The sequence below is a fragment of the Neomonachus schauinslandi genome, chromosome 10 (assembly GCF_002201575.2).
Source record: "Neomonachus schauinslandi chromosome 10, ASM220157v2, whole genome shotgun sequence".
In the NCBI taxonomy this organism is placed as follows: Eukaryota; Metazoa; Chordata; class Mammalia; order Carnivora; family Phocidae; genus Neomonachus; species Neomonachus schauinslandi.
In genome coordinates, this window is record NC_058412.1 from 22,293,682 (window position 1) to 22,311,431 (window position 17,750).

General features: G+C 41.7%; 1 protein-coding gene across 1 annotated transcript in view; it reads left to right on the forward strand.

Moving 5' to 3' along the window:
• BABAM2 (BRISC and BRCA1 A complex member 2) overlaps positions 1 to 17,750 on the forward strand; it is a 398,034-nt gene that overhangs the window by 230,788 nt on the left and 149,496 nt on the right. The gene's annotated exons all lie outside the window — the stretch shown is intronic.

The following is a 17,750-nucleotide window of genomic DNA, read 5'->3' on the forward strand; positions in this document are numbered from 1 at the left end:
TTCCTACATACGAAGAACTTTCCCCTCCTACTTTTTAATCCCTCCCCTCCCTACTCCACCCCAACCTTTAAAAAGGATGATGTAAGATTGGATTGTTTTGTGCCAAGTGTTCATCCTGGAACAGATTTTTATAGCCATGTTTCTCTGAGAAGAGGAGTTTATGACCAAATGGTGATAACACTTCCATGTTTTCATTTCCTCCTCTGACCTAGTGCTTTTTTCCTAACTTTGTTGGAGTTTAATGTGACCAGTCCAATATGTGTGTTAAAGCCAAGGAAAATTATTTTGAAAGCTTTGAAGTTTTCATTAACTATAATATCATATATGATTCTTTGGAAAAAAGCAGATTATGGAGCATGTAATTATTCTAAAATTTTAGAATTTTGTATTTGTACACTAAGGAAACCCTTCAAAATATTTGTTTGTGGATATTATGTGTTTTGGTGACTGATCCTTATTATTTCCACTTTGTTAGGGCTATTCACTCTTCTTTTACTTTTTGTATACTCTTTCTTAAAAACACAGATAAAGCTGGGCCTGTTTGATCTTGGTCATTGGAGAATTTGATGTTACCAAGTGGTAGAAACAACTGAACTGGTCCTCAGTAGGGACGTGACTTGAAATACTTGGGCATAGAATGAAGCGAGAAAGAAGTAGGTAGATTTCTGTGTACTCACATGGCAGGTTTCTGAGTTGAAGAAAAAGAGGAAATATCAGAAAGATGAGCAGAATTATACATTTTTAGGTTAAAAAAGAAAGCTGGACTTCAAAACCATCATATGTATTTTCTGAGGGAGTGTGTCTGTGTGTGGGTGTGTATGTGTACACTGGGTGCTAGCAATAGCTAGTACTTGATGAGCACTTAGGTCATATGTGTAAGTATGCTGACCCATTAACTCATTCAGTCCTCACAACAACCCTATAATCGTAGTTCGTTACTACTGTTGTCCCTATTTTATAGATGAAGAGGCTGAAATTCAGAGAGGGCCAGAAATTTGCCTGAGTCACATCCCTAGCAAGTTGTGGCATCACCATTTGCATGTAGGTAGGTTGACTCGAACAGGATTGAGGGTAGAGATCAAAGGGAACTTCAGCTTACTGGTAATGTTTTGATTTTTTTTCAGTGTGAATCTAGGCATTTTAATTACGAAATTGAAATTCTTAAAAAAAAAGTCTGATTGGAAGAAATTTACTGGATATTTGATGACTTACATACTTTTCGGTGGAACTTGTGTTCTGCATATAATAAATGGGATTCTTAGTGGGGCTTCTGAACATTTCATAATTGTTTGAAGTACTATGCAGTGGTCCCTGTCATCTACTACAGGGTCTCTCAACTTTGGCCCTGTTGACATTTTGGGCTGGATGGTTCTTTTCTTTAGGGGGCTGTCCTGTTCACAGGTGTTTAGCAGCGTCCCTGATCTCTGCACACAAGATGTCAGTAGCACCTGCCAACCCCCCAGTCACCACAGTTAACAATGTCAATGGTGTCGCCTGGGCAAAAGGTGGCGGGGGAGGCAAAATCAGTCCAAGCTGAGAACCACCAGTCTACTATCATTGCCCTTCAGGAACCTTCAAGAGTCTATCCGTACCTGTGCTAAGCTTGAGAAATATCTTTCCTTCACACCATCAAACTGTTTTCCTTTAGTTTATATAACAGTTGTCGTGCCAAGGTCATGCAGAACAATTAGGAATTGAAATAATGGATCCTTCAGTACTCTTCAGTTATTACTCTATTCCTGTCTTACCCCTAAACTCAAAGCCTCTAGTATTTACATATGTCATGTGTGCTATACAGCCAACTTGCTTTTAGGGTCTCTCCAAGTCACTGCCTACCTCGTGTCCTCCCTTAATCTCAGGAAGGAGGACCACAGCTCTCTACCTGGTACCGTATTTAAGGTGTGTTTCTCCATTTGTGTCTTTGATTTTTTTTTTTTCTACTTTCCATTCCACAGATGAGTATGTCCCAGTCGGTTCTCAGTTTCCTCACAGATTTTGGTGATCAGAGCAGTTTTGCATGTTTATACTTTGGGGCTGATTTTTATAACCTTATTGGAAGGGTCCCCCGCCATTTTAGTTCCAAAGGACTAATATATCCCAAAGATCAACAGGGCACAAAGCCCAGTTCTGCCTTTTGCCCAAATTCCCAACCTTCAGGAGATAAATGTAGAGAAGCCAGAAGCAGAATCTTCACCTCTGTTCTCCACAGCTGCAATACCCTTTATCCTGGCCCACCAGCCCCCACCCCCCCAAGATTAAGTATTCAGTGGCATACAAAGGCAGGCATTGGCCAAGAGCACTGCTTTGCAGTAAGACAGATTTGGGATTAAGCCTGACTGCCGGTCTCTGGTACGTGACCCAGTGTCAGTTACTTAATCTGTATAAATTTCTTCATCTGTAATCCTCACAGAGTTCTTGTCAGGATTGAATGAGAGAAGGGTTAGTGTATAAAGTGCTCAGTATAGTGCCTGGCACATCATAAACCCCTGATACATGGTAAGTTGCTGTTCTTATTACTGCTGTCATTGTCATCAACATCATCATCATCTTCCTCCTCCTCCTGAAATGTTTTTGAGAATTCCACTCCAGATGCTAGGCACTAGGACCTTAAGGTAATGTCAGCCCCCTGAATTCATTTAGGGTAAGCTAGTGGGGAAAACATAAGAACAGACATCTGAATGAGAGGCAGAAATGAACTCAAGATTTCTATAAGGGAGCAGCTCTTGACTTTTTTTTGGGTCACAACCCTGCTCCAAACTTGAGAAGCCCATGACAGCTATGACCACCCTTGCCCCTCCGACTCCAGATGATTTTGCATATTCTTCAGAGAATCCACAGACTTCCTTATGTACAAGCCCAGACCCTTTGGGGATCCGCTACCCTCAATTAAGACTCCTTTCTCTGAAGTTTCTTCTTGAGATACCAACCAGTGAGATGGCCACTGACCACTGCAGTGGGTAAGCTGGCTAAGGACAAGAATCACAGACAAGAGCAATCCAGCAACCTCTGAGCCCCAGCCGTGACAGACACTATGCCGGACACATTATAAACATTATTTCATTCAACCTGCATGGTCGGAATTGCTGGCTCTCAATTGCATGTGTGGATTTTGAGGCACAGAATGGTTAAGTAACTGTCAAAGGCCAACAGTGAGTATGTGGCAGCAACAGGGCTCAGACTGATCTGTTATTTTCCACAGCCTTTGCTCTTACCTGCTACCTAATGCTTCACTTGAGGGGCCACAGAGGTCTGGCTGAGGGCAGTGAGTGCTGTGCTTCCGAGTATGGCCTGCAGAACACCTGCCTCCATGGGAGCTTGGGAGTTGGTTAGAATTGGATTCCTGAGGCCACCCACATTCTGCATCGAAGGTCTGGGAGTGGGTTTGGGAACCTGTGCTTTTAACAAGTACCAGGGGATTCTTAGGCTCACTAAATATTTTGGGAGTCACTGGTCATTTCAGTGCCATGTGGCTTAGAGTGCTGGACAGAAGTAAAACAAAGGACTTTGAAGGGCAGACAGAAAGAGCAAAGAGTATGTGCTCATGTCTTTATTTTTTTTTTTTAAGATTTTATTTATTTATTTGACAGAGAGAGACATAGCGAGAGCAGGAACACAAGCAGGGGGAGTGGGAGAGGGAGAAGCAGGCTCCCCGTGGAGCAGGGAGCCTGATGTGGGGCTCGATCCCAGGACCCCGGGATCACCACCTGAGCCGAAGGCAGACGCTTAACCGACTGAGCCACCCAGGCGCCCTGCTCATGTCTTTAAATACTGCTTTTGGAAAAAAAAAAAAAAAAATACTGCTTTTGTTTTAGCTCAGCCGTGGCTGTTTTAATCTGGGCCTTTGTGGATTTTAATTAATTTAGTCCACCCTTTCTTTTGCTGGAATTTGGCTTCCTACGCTACCTTCTCTTCCTGACTTTTCATCACTTCTTAAAAGTTGTGTTTTCTTCCCACTTTTTAATGATACTTACCCGTCCTAAGGCCCTCAAGAAATGCATTATGTCTGAAGCCTGAAATTGTCACCGTGAGTTTCAGGCATTCTGTCATTCTTTTCCTCTATTCTGTCTGGGCTTACTTGTCTTGCTTTGTCATTCTTCTCCTATACTTTGCCTTGCTATTTTTTAAATAGATTTATTGAGATATAATTTATACACCATACAGTTAATCTATTTAAAGTAGACAATTCAACGTTTTTTGAGTGTATTTACAGAGCTGTGCAACCATCACCACAATTTTATTTTATTTATTTATTTTTTTAAAGATTTTATTTATTTATTTGACAGAGAGAGACACAGTGAGAGAGGGAACACAAGCAGGGGGAGTGGGAGAGGGAGAAGCAGGCTCCCCGCAGAGCAGGGAGCCCGATGCGGGACTCGATCCCAGGACCCTGGGATCATGACCTGAGCTGAAGGCAGTCGCTTAACCAACTGAGCCACCCAGGCGCCCCATCACCACAATTTTAGAACATTTTCATCACCCTAAAAGAAACTCCATACTCATTAGCAATTACTCCCCACCGTCCCCTAGCCCCCAGTAACCACTAATCTACTTTCTGTCTCTGTGGATTTGCCTGTTCTGGACGTTTCATATAAAAAGGAGTCATATAATATGTGGTCTTTTGTGACTACACTTAGCATAATGTCTTCAAGGTTTATCTGTGTTTATCATATACCAGAACTTCATTCCCTTTTTTGGATTAATAACACTCCATTGTATGAACACATTTTATTTATCCATCCATCAGTTAATGGGCATTTGGATTTTCTGTTTTCTATTTTCTATTATAAATGATGCTGCTACAAACATTCATGTTACAAGTTTTTGTGTGGATGAATGTTTTCAGATCCCTTGGGAGGAACATTCACTCAGGTTTTTTCTCCCTTTTTTTTTTTTTTTAAAGATTTTATTTATTTATTTGAGACAGAGAGAATGAGAGACAGAGAGCATGAGAGGGAGGAGGGTCAGAGGGAGAACCAGACTCCCTGCCGAGCAGGGAGCCCAATGCGGGACTCGATCCCAGGACTCCAGGATCATGACCTGAGCCGAAGGCAGTCGCTTAACCAACTGAGCCACCCAGGCGCCCTCCATTTTTTAATAGGGTTATTTTTCCTTTAATTATTGAATTGTAAGAGTTCTTTTTATATTCTGGATATTAGACCTTTAACAAATACATGATTTACAAGTATTTTCTCCCATTCTGTGAGTTGTCTTTTCACTTTCCTGTTGGTGTCCTTTGAAGTCAGCTACTTGTTGAAGTTCCTTTTGGCTAGTATTTTTATCTACTTCTTACTATAATCATATTTTATAGTTTTCCCATGTGCATATTTTCAACCTTTTCTACATTCGATCATTTATCTCCCTCATTGAAGATCCAAATTGCCATTTCTTCATTTTATAACATTTAAACATACAAATTATAAACCTAAAATAGCTGATACAGGATTCATATCCAGAAAAAGGAACTTAATAAGAAAATGGCAAAAAAAAAAAAATCTTAAGAAAAATGGGCAAAAAGCATGGACACTTCACAAACAAGGAAGCATGGATGACTAATAAAATAGGAACAAATATCTCATCAGTGGGCCACTGTACATTGTTGAGTGGCTGGAACTATTGAGTAACTCTGGATTTTGCCTAGCCTCTGAGACCTTAAGACTGAACTGGGCTTTTGATAAGAACCAAAGGCTTGGAAATTCTTCAACCACCTAGTGAAGCCATTCTGATCCTGGCTTGGAACCTGATCTTAAGAACTCGTATATTGATTAAATTCCCCGCATTTGGAGGAATGTTAAGAAAAGCCAGTATAGGCTTTTAAATTCATTTTTAAAGGTGTTCAAGACCTCCCCCCCTCCCCCGCCCCGAGGGAGTCCAAGGACTAAGGAAGCCTTTTCATTTTAGCAGATTGTCTTGGACCCGAAATTGGACCTGCAGGTGGATATAGTAGCATCTGGAGGGTCTACTCATTCCAGAGCTAAACATCTGGATCCTTTGTGGAGATCCGAAAGGAGAGATTTTGCACTTAATGACTGTCCTTTACATTGTCACTAACTGTTCATTCGCAAGACAACTAGAAGTCTCAATGAACTGCAGAGTGAGAAGAGGGCCTCTGTAGACCGTGACTTTGGACCAGGGGATTCTGCACCCAAACATTACAGTAGCCCCAGGCAGATTTACCCTGTGGAGCTGAGCCAGCATGGAGCCTCTGCACCCACCTGTTTTTTGGAACACTGTCCTTTCTTAGAAATTAAAGTTGCTTTCTTTTTCATTTTAACAAATCATTGAAAAATGTTCATTTACAATTTGCTTAAGTTCACATCTTTGTGATAGAACACCCTCATTAAACAGATTAAGAACTTTACAAATCTTAGATTTTGTTTACCCCTCCCATTTCATCTTTTGTTTTTAAAGCAGAAAGGAAAAGTGGCAGTGCATTACAAACTGATCATTTTCCTGTTAGGAAATCACTTTGGTGATATGACCCATTTTCCAACGTGAATGTTATACTCCTTTTGTTGTGTGGTGCTGTCCTGTGCAGTGCAGGCCACTTAGCCTCCTTGGTCCCGACCTGCTGCATGAATGACCCCTCACTAATGGGGGCCACTTAACATGTCCCCGTTCATTTCCATATGCCCCCTGAAGGGGTGCTGTCAGCCCAGTTGAGAAGGAAAATAATCACCTTTTTCCTTTGAGTGCCAAATGATAAACCGAACATCTCACTATGTGTTTATGTGAGAATCTTACTCCTGATCTTAGAAGAGATTTCCAGGAATCCCAGAAGTACTTTACCCTTATTCTGTAGTTGTCCAGCCTGTTGGTTTCAGATCATGGTCTCATCCCTCGGAGAGTAGTTTACTGCAGAAAGTGTCACATGGCTCTAGCTTGGCCCTTCCCTGAGAGAGTGCCCTTGGAATCTGGCTGCACAGAGACACCTGCTTTGGCACCAGTCAGGTTTTCAGGGCTGTTCTCTATGCTTACTAAGTTTTTCAAGTGTGGGCAGCCCCCCACGAATAAGTTACATTTCAAACGGTATGTGTATGTTGATTATTTAGACTCTGGGACATGTTTTTGCCATGGAAACCATTCAGTACATAGTTAGGTTACCAAGGAAACTAGATGTACTGAAGGAGTCCTTCAAGCCATAGTGCCTGCCTTGTATATCACCACCTTTTGAGGGACAGAACCCAACCCTTTATCTTTCTCTTCAGAGGCCACCGTTGTATCACTTGCCTTGGGGGATGGCAGGGAGCCATCCGTGATCCAGCCATGGCAGATGGGACAGACTTGGTTCACCCAAAAGAAGTCCACCTACCCAGAGGTCCCCAAAGCCCAGGCATATCTTCTTTCTACAAAGTATGAGTGCAGAGCACAACACCTGAGCTGTCACTCGGTTCCAGCTTGTTAATCTGGAACAGTGCTAAGCAGCTTTCCCTCATGGCCTGTGGAACCCACCCCACATCCCAGAGCCCAGGAGAACTGGAGCAGAGTAAGCACAGAGTAGATGACGTACTCTCCTTTCTTTCTTATGTTTTCAAGTGCCTTGGCAATACACGATTGTCTCTGTGAGTCACCTGTGTGGACCCTGTGGTCACCCAGGGAAGGCCAACCAACTTAGACTGGGCAGGAGGCCTTTCCACAAAAGCTTATTACCCTATGATGTAGGTTCTTGAGTATTAATTGCAAAGCATTTCCCTGTTATATGTCACTTATTATAGTAAAGATAGGAACTGAGAGAACAGTAGGCCCATTGTACTGTTCTTAACACAGGGATGGTAACGGCATTATTGCTGCCATGTTTTTATTGTCTTTGTTAAAATTAAGCTGAGTGTAACCTCAGTGTTTATCGAGCCTGTTTCTCACCTGCCCTGTCCCCTGGCGTGGTGGGTTACCGTCGGCCTGCCCAACACTGGGTACGTAGTACTCAGCCCTTCAGTGTGACTTCCTTGGAGTCATCACTTGGTGCTTCCTGGTCAGGGTGCCAGCTTCCATCCTCCTGTCAGGTCATCACCCTTCCAGGGCATCCTCATTTTCATCTTTCCTTGCCCATCTTTACATGCTGATTAGTAGCAATCATTTAACTTGACGCTGCTATCACGTTTCCTACTTTAGAAGCACACTCTTCATTCTTCCTTTTGCAAACTAGGTAGGGCTGGTGATGTCCTGTTTTCCAGTGTTAAAGTCAACACTCAAGTACCTTAAAGGACCTGCCCAGCTCTGGCAGCGCTCCCGGCGGGTCTGTGGCTGGAGCACAGACCTCCGGGGGCCCTCTCCCCCTGCCCTTTCCATGACACCTGCACCCTGGCTGCCTCCTTTAGCTCTGCTCATTCCTTGCTGGTAGCTCTCTTCAGAGTCTTTTCCCCTCGGTGTGAAACATCTCTAGCAGAGAGCACAGCTCTCCGCTCTGGCTGCTCTAGTCAGTGTTCTTGGCACTTTGGCCCTGGTATACCTCTTACTTCAGCAAATTGGCACCTTAGGATAAGCTCTTGCTGTAGCATATTTATTAGTGAATTGGTACCTTTGCATATTTTATAAAGTGAATTAATGCCTTCAGGTATTCATCTTGGTGCTTAATAATCATATTTTGTTTTATATAGTGTCTTTTCATCAGAAGCATATATTATCTTCCATTATATAGGGGAAGTTAACTAGTTAAATTGCTTGTCTAAAATCTTTTTTTTTTTAAGAGAGAGGGAGAGGGAGGGCAGGAGGAGCAGAGGGAGAGGGAGAGAGAGAGAATCTCAAGCAGGCTCCATGCCCAGGGCGAAGCCTGACTTGGGGCTCGATCTCACGACCCTGAGATCATGACCTGAGCCAAAATCAAGAGTCAGACGTTTAACCAACTCAGCCACCTCTAGGCGCTGCTGCTTATCTAATCTTAACAGTAACAGAAAAGGGGAGAAGGAAACGATTTCTTTGAGGAGCTCATGTGAACTAGACACTGCACTAGGTGCTTTAAATTTATGACCTCATTTCATCCTTGCAAAAACCCTATGAAGTAGGTAGCGTTTTATGTTTTGCAGGTGAAGAAACAATAGTCCAGACAAGCTAAGTCACTTACACTGCAAGTAAAAAGTAGAGGGGATATTAAAATCTGGCCTTCTCTGATTCTAAGGCTTGCACATTGCTGTGCCACACACCTTCTCTTGGGCAAAGAGCACCATTTGCGGGCCTTTTAGTAACGAACAGAAGCGTTGGACACATGGTGGGGAAGGAGAAGCTGGAGGATAGTCATTTCTTCTTCCCGAACACCACCAGAAAAGAGCAAACTCACTCCTTTCTCTTTTGTCTAAACATCACGGATCTGTAGACAAATGCTCTGATGTAAGTTTGACCTGGTAACTCAGTTGAACTGAGGTAAACTGACCGAGAGCATCTCTAAGTGTTTTAGGGGCTGTTAACAGAGCACCCTTCATAGACCTTGCCCGGGCTGAGCAGCTGGAAAGTCACTTGGAGAGGTGGCGAGACCTCACCCAGAAGGACGAGCAGCCGGAAGTCGGGGGTCTGTGTTGGGGCCCTGCTTTCTGCCTCTCACTCCAGCTCTGTGACCTTACGTCAGCAGGTCATGTCCCCTCTCTGGGTTCCAGTTCCGTCACCTGTAAAACGTGGGAACTGAGCAGATGTCCCTCCCAGCATCTGCAGCTTTACCGTCATCCACAGAAAATTCTCTGTCACGTCAGCAGGAAAAGAATCCTTAGGAAACAAGACCGTGAGAATGATGGCAAACCTCCATTGACTCGACGCCCTTGCCAGTTACAGTTTTTGAAAGAGCACCGAGTGTGAACAGCTCCTAGAGATTTGACTCTTGTAAGGAAGGTAGGCACCTCAGAAGGTAGTGTTGTAATCAGATTTGTAAGATAGTTATTGATTATTAAATGATTGGTGAATAGTGTTGAGGGTATTTAAGGGTACCTGTGGTTTTTGGTTTTACTTTGTAGGTTCTAGAATAAACAGATAGGAGGTTTTGGAATTTCTCTCGGACACTATGTCTGCAGCATTTTGGCTGATTCCAGATGACCTCTAAAGCCTTATTTATGCCTGCGTGGTCAAGGCAGAGTGGGTGTGTTTGAGGCAATGGCGGACTTTGCTGTTATACAGACTTTACTACCATAATTCTTTTTTTTTTTAAAAGATTTTATTTATTTATTTGAGAGAGAGAATGAGAGAGAGCAAGCACATGAGAGGGGGGAGGGTCAGAGGGAGAAGCAGACTCCCCGCCGAGCAGGGAGCCCGATGCGGGACTCGATCCAGGGACTCCAGGATCATGACCTGAGCCGAAGGCAGTCGCTCAACCAACTGAGCCACCCAGGCACCCTACTACCATAATTCTTAAATAGTGTGCTAAAACGAATAACTGCTAATATTTATATAACAAATATGAGAAAAACTGTAATTTAGAGCAAGATAGTTCAAAATACTTTGATACAGTTTGGTCCCTTCCTTAATAAACTAAAATTTTAAACCTTTGCTACTTAATCTAGCTCTGGATTTCCTCAAGTGGAATATTCAGTTCAAATCTTTTCTTGGGGAGGAGAGCTTCCAGGTCTGATGTCTTGGGACATCAGAGCGTTTTAGGGATCAGTGGTTTTCACACACAGATTTTCCTCACTTTTCATGAGCACTGAACACCTCAGCAGAGAGTGGGCAGGTGTGTGTGGTGTGATGACCAGATTATTTACACAGCACTGTAAATTAAAGTGATAAACCTAACCCTTCCAGGGACTGTTTTTATTTTAAAAGAATGATTTTAGAAGAAGTAATCCAAATGAATCTATCATGTTAGAATGTATGAGAGCTTTCTGTATGTCTTCCTGAGGCATTTTAGCTGTAACATACTGCACACAGCATCGCTCCTCTGTGTGCTCAGAAGACCCACACTTACATTTAGCACCTCCCCCCCCCCAAAGGGTTTAAACTCTTGCTTTAAACAGTTTAGAATGAAGATCCACAGACTCTAGGGCTGCCCTGGCATCCTGGAACTGCCAAGTCATAGGCATTTGGCTTTGGAACTTTCTTGTCATGTTTTAAATGCTTCTGAATGGAGCTTTCAGGAACCCCACTGTACATTGGGCAGCTTCTTAGCTCCAGCCATTGGCCTTGATACCAGCTTCAATTTCTCTCTGCTCCGGAAAGAGCTCCCTCAGCTTTAGAGGATCTTCCCCCTTCCCCATGTCTAGCCTGGGCCTTTTTGTTTTGGACTAGAGGCAGGGAAATTGCAGGAGCTGGGTGGTAAGGAGGAGCTGGGAGGCTTTACCTGATTCACAGTGAGGGTGTCTGGGGTGAGTGTTTGGGGAGGCAGGAATAGGGGCGGGGCAACAATTGAAGAGAACCAGCAACTTTGCTTTTTGAAAATAGTATGATACCACAATACCAAAAACCAATATTGTAATCACTAGTAATCAAATTTCTCTCGCTAGGGTAAAGAAGGGAAGGCTTCACAGAAGAGGTGTGATTTGAGCTGAGTCTTAAAGGACAGTCACCAGCTATTAGTTAGTGAGCCCTAATTACAGATCCAGTTGATTTGGCTGGTGGCTACACCAGGACTTGAACATAAAAGTTTATGTATTACTATCTTTGCCGACAGTTCAGTCTGTAATTTAGTAGGGGGGGTGGGGTGTATAGATAGTTCTGTTGTTCTGCAGAGCCATTCTTTGCTTCATTCAGCTACAGTCTCTTCTACCCCTACTTGTCTTTGTAATAAAAGCTTCCAGGAATCACTTGAGCAGTTTTGTGTGTTATTCTTAGTGGGTAACACTTTGAAACATTAACACCTCATAACATTTCACTGGGAGTTGTTTTTTTCTCCCCCATGACTTTAGCATTTAAGAATGTAAAGACACATTAGGATTTTGGATCCTGTTTCTTGGATGCTCCTCCTTACAGAGGCTTATTCACAAATGGCTTTTTTTCCCTCATAGTTTTTCTTTTAATGAGCATTAAACTGGTCCATAGTTTGTCACACCTGTTCCCTGAGCTGCTAGTTGGTGGTTTTGAAAGGACAAAGTGTGTAACAATCACCTTTGCTACCTAAAAGGCTTTTCTTCTGCTTTCTTCTGTTCATTTACATGTGGATTTCTTGATACTGCATTTTTGGAACAGTTTCTCAATTCAGCTTCTTTTTATTCAAGACTTTAGAAGGAGTAGTCCAAAACTTAGCCCCTTAAATTGCTGTTTAATTGAAACTGTGTTGAAAAGTAATTGATATGTTCCACTTTGTGTTGTCATCTTTGAGACCTCTAAGTCTTTGTTGAATGTGTCGAATCAGAATTTTATTGTTTTATGAGATGGCTTTCTGGAACCTTCTCAAGAGTGTGGTCAGCAGACCACCTGCACCAGTCCTGGAACTTGTTAATAGTGTAGATTCCTTGAACACACCCCAGACCTACCGAATCAGAATCTTGATGGCTGAGAAACCTGCATTTTTATAAACGTTATAGGTGGTTGTATGCACACAAAGTTTGAGAACTTTTGTCTTGAAGTTGGCTCAGCACTCACTTATTTGGGATTTACTACCTAAATTTCTCCAGGACATACACGATTGAGTTTTGGTCTTTGTACAGTCTCTCTTTGATTTGAATTCTATGAAGAACAGTCTTAGGAAGGAGTAGGATCCTACTTTTCCTGGTATTTAGCAGAGCTGCAGAGAATACTAGGTTCCAAAACTATTGTCAAGGTGCAAGTCACCTGGACTCTCGCACATCTTTTGTGTGTGGTGCTTTGGAGGGGTCCAGGAGCAAGGGACCCTGCACATGGTACTTGGAGATCACCTGCCTGGGTCATAGAGAACCACGTAGACTATAGCTAATCTAAGCGCTGGAGCCTTATAATAATAGTAATTAACATAATGACACTTTGTATTTCTCAAGTGCCTTTAAGCTGAAGGCCTAAAGTGCCGTATTAAACACAGTGTACAACCTACAGCTGAATACAGAAGTTCTCCTTAGACACTTCTCTTGGATAATGGCATGTTCAACTTGGAGAAATGGGAATATTTCAAAGGAAACACTTATGATTTTAGTGGGAGGCGAGGTGGTGGTGGTGGTAGGGTGGTAACTATTTTGGCATTCCAGGATATATCCTGGGTGAAAACAACCCATTTTTGGTTAATTTAATTTTAATGCCTTTAATAACAAGAGTTGTTTAGCTAGAAAACACCCTCATTTTTCTTATTAGCTTTTCTGTGCATTTTGTAAGTCCCATATTCCTTTTGGCTACTTTATCCACCTTTCTTTTCCCTGGCCCTCCTTATTTTTTAATCATTTACGGAATCGGAGAATGTTAAAACAAACAAACAATCTTCTAGAAAGGACATTAAAGATCTTATCATCAGACCCTTTGTTTTACTGGTCAAGATAATTGAGACTGGAAAAAATGAAGTAAAAGACTCACCCAAAATGGCCCAAAGAGTTTGGGTATGGGAGATAGGAACATTTAAGTTCTACTCTCTCAGCAAATTTCAGTTATTCACTACGGCATTTTTTAACAACTATGGTCACCATGTTTTCCATTAGATCCTCAGACCTTGTTCATCTTAGAGCGTAAGTTTGTGCCCTTTTACCAACCTTTCCCTCTTCCCCCCACCTCCCAGCCCCTGGCAGCCACTTTTCTGCCCTGCTTCCAGAGTTCGTGCATTTGTGTGTTCACTTGTGGATCTTCTCTCAACTGAGCTGGAGTATATATTAAATGAATACAGTTTAAAGTTGAGATTCAGTTCAGGTCTTTCAGAGATCCTGTTTAGTTATCACCATTTTGTCTTCCCGTTTTTCCTTCTTTTATATTCTTTTTTTAACCTCCACTTTTGACCCTATGGTATTTCCTTGCTGTTGCTGCCTTTTCATTTTGCTTCCATTTGCTTTTTCTCTACGCTTCCTATCTCCTTCTCTTTCTTTTTTGCTTTTCTGAACGAATCCTGTTGCAGCTTAGCAATTAAATATCCCAGAAAAGTAAAATTGAGTAAGTTTTTAAAAATCCTAAACACAAACACTTTGGAAAAAGGCATACTTAATTAAAAGATAAAGAAAAAAGAAAAAGTACTGAGAGACTTCTGGAATATTTGAGTTTGTTTTCTTTAAGCATTCCAACAGCTGTAGAAATAGAGAATTCTCTAGTATCACAGTCTTTAATAGCCTCCATCTGCTCAGCCACAGGTGTATGCATAGCCAGCACTGCTCTTACGGGTGATTTATGATGACCTATGTCTTACAAATAAAATGAAGAACAGTTTCTGAGATAGCAGATTAAGAATTTGAAGAGAAGAGGGTAGAAAACTTAATCGTTTATTCATCCAACAGTTGACTGATAGAGAGGGACCATCTCCGTATAGAGTACAGTGTATTTTAATGCAGGCTGGTGAGACGCCTGGTGGTTTATGCAGCACTGGTCTTCATCTTTGTAGTAAGATGACTGAGCTAAAGGTCCTCAGTACATGTAAAAATGCTTGGGGAAGATGGAAGGGGCCATGCAAATCCTCGTGATTTCCTATTCAAAACAGCTCAGTTCTATAACTATTTACTGGGAATCTAGAAAGCAAGTATTTGTGTACTAAGGACCAGGTGCTGGAGGAGATACTGAGCTATAGAGAGAAAGGTAGAAACAGTGGGGGAACGTAGCAAATTCATTCATTTCTCTGGGGAAGAAAAGTAGTGCTGGAAGCACTAACCATGTAATTCCCCATACTAACCACCAGATGGGGCCATCAGCCATAGGCAGCTCAGTTGCTCTTCCAGCGGGCTTCCTAGTGAATAGTAGCGGGAGGAGGCGTGAAACTAGCTGCAGTATATACATACAGGTAATCCCCCAGCATGAGGCACCTGTATGGTAGGCAGAATATTCCCTTTATTGTTTTTACCCCCGCTGTCTGAGAAGAAAGCCAGAGTAATCTGATTAGATTGGTTTGTGAAATAACGCTAGTTACTATTAGCTCTTTCTTTTCTGATGCTTACAAATTTAGTTTTGGGGCAAGTACAGATACTACGTTTTTCTAAGCATATGTATCCATAGTTAAGAGAGAGCATGAGAAAAGTTATTTCTCTGCCTGCTGTCTTGCCTTTCTAGTTAATTCCTACTCCTCCAAGTCTCAGCTCAAGTGTCCCCTCTTCTCCAAAGCCTTTCTTGGCACTCTTTTACCAAACAGAGTGAAGAATGCCCTCTTTCGTACTCCTATGTGGCTGTTTATGCTCCATGATAGTTCTTATCTCATTGAATTATTTTTTTAACGGTATTATCTCTGCCACTAATTAGGAGATTCTTGAGACCATATATGATTTCTATTTCTATATCCACCCTTGAGTACAAAACTGAGTGCAAAAGTTGGCAGGTATTAGTCACAGAATAAGCAAGTTTTAAATATTTGGGAACTATAGTTTTTATAGACTAAGGAATATTAAGTTATTAATAGTACTGAGAAGTCTTCCTCAGGATTATAAATAAGCTATCAGGAGTCAGCTTACAAAATAATTGATTTTAGAAAACTTTTAGAAAGAAGCATTTATCTTAAGAGGGAAAGGGTTAGAGGATTAGTTCCAAGGACCATGCAATATGAAAGGCTTATCTTACTGTAGCTCTGCTCCTAGTGCAGCAGATGTATGGAATTTTAAGACTTATTTGGAATTTTAATTTTGTGGCTTATTTGGAATGCATTTTCTTATTACTTTAATTGAAAAAAAAGTAGGTATATTCCTTAAATGAGTTTAAGTAGCCTGGGAACATCTTTGAGTAGTAGGCCAAATTTGATTCTGTATTATAAATTTTTAAGAGGATCTTAATGGGAAAATATGATTCACTCCAATCAATTCAAGTGATAGAAATCTGTTTCACAGCCAACTTTTCTTTAGAGTGAACTATGTATTTCTCTTCAGAAAACAAACATATCCGTCTATAGTTTTTAGACTTCTGTGAGAGTGAAAATAGCTCTTTAACTTAAAGAGAACTGTAAGACTTTTCCTTATAAAAATAACATCCCATTTATTTCCCTGTGTATGGAAAATTTCCATTTCTCTAATCTCAACTGGACAAGTTTCTCCAGGGCAATTTAGAAAACTAAAGAAAAAAGTATTTCATCATCTTCAGCAAACATTTATCAAGTGTCTGCTAGGGGAAGGTCATATTCCCAGTTCCTTGGAAAAACCCCACTTATCCAAAGGTGAGACTCCCGGCAGCCCCCTGGAAAAGAGCTTTGATCTCAGCACTCAGAGAAAAGGAGGCTGAGGAGGTGCAGAACGTATTTTAAAAATGCACTCAGCTGTTTTGTTTTATACTGACCTGGAAACTTGGTTAGTATATTTTTATACCCATAGCATATATGGAACAACAGATTAGAAGGTAGGTAGGCTGCTATGGGTAGACATGCTTTGATAGCAGCAAAAAAGACAGCTGTACAAAGCAGGAAAAACCAAAAATACAATATGCTAACTGACATCCTCAGTGGTGGCTCCACACCATCGATAAGAGTTTGTACTCAAATCCATTAATTCTGGTAAGCAAATTACTTAAGGATGTGGGCTGTGGCACCGGACAGGCCAGGGTTCTAGTCTCCCATATACCACCTACTGATGACACAACCATGAGCAATTTACCCACCATTCAAACTGAGCTTTTCTTCTGTGTCAAAAATGCCATGAAAACAATTAACAAACAAACCAACCAGAAGGATATCTATCACAAATATAACAAAAACTGACATTTTTTCCCTGTAAGAACTGATCAGAAGAACAGGAGAAATCCTGTTGTAAAAGGATAAAGAATAATTCCATTTTGTTTCCAAAAGAAGAAATAAAACAACTAATGAATCTGGAACATTGACCCTCACCTAGTGATCCCCAAATTCAAAATGGAAATGACACAGTACTTGCATCAGCTTTAAATCAGCAGGACAGTAAAACTGTACAAATAAGCTCTAAATGAAGAAGCTCAGGGAGAAAAAAACAGAGTGACTGCTTGTAGGAATGCTCACCGTAGCAGGAAAGTAAAAAAAATGCTGGTATACCCTCTGTTCTCCTAACAAGGTAGCTCCCACTTTTCAGCTCCCAGCGGCCCTAATGCCATCCGGAGCAAAGGTGGTTTCTGGGAACGGACCCCTCTTGGCATTCTGGATCTCTGTGTTACCACTCTGACCCCCGTAAGAGCTTCCAGGAGTAGTCCTCTCTTAGGACTGGCAGTCTTCACAATTGTATTTGTATTCCCCATTTCTCCAGCCTTTCTGGTGTCGGTCTCTATTATTTGGAAGCCGAATTCTTACTCTTTCAACTTTGGAGAAGGGCAGGGTAGCATGGCTGGAGACTCCTAACTGCCCTCCTGATCTGACTGGCCCCGTGCACCTTGTGCTTACGTTACTGCTATTATTGCATGACTTACATTTTGAATTTTTACCCAGAGATTGTGGGAGGCTTTTTAAATAGGAAAAAAAAAAAAAATTAAGGTTGGCAGAGCAGGACATTTTTGTTTATTCCCCATTAATGCCTTTGTCATTGCTTTCTCTGTTTCATGTTATCACCTGTACCTTACTTAAGCTGTGGTAGCCTCGGTTCTGCTTTAGTTCATGCCTGGAAATTGTACAGGTATAGAAAGCAATTTGTGGAGCTTTGAAATCATCAAGAAGATTCTCTTTTCATTTGAATGGCTGGAGGAGAAAGCATTTGATCTGAAATTCCTGTATTCTGAGGGAACTGATCTGTGGCAAAGCATCGCACGAGTTTGTGATGAAAAAAAAAATGTAATGTAGAGTTCTTTATTCACTCAGCCAACATCGTTGGGGTGCC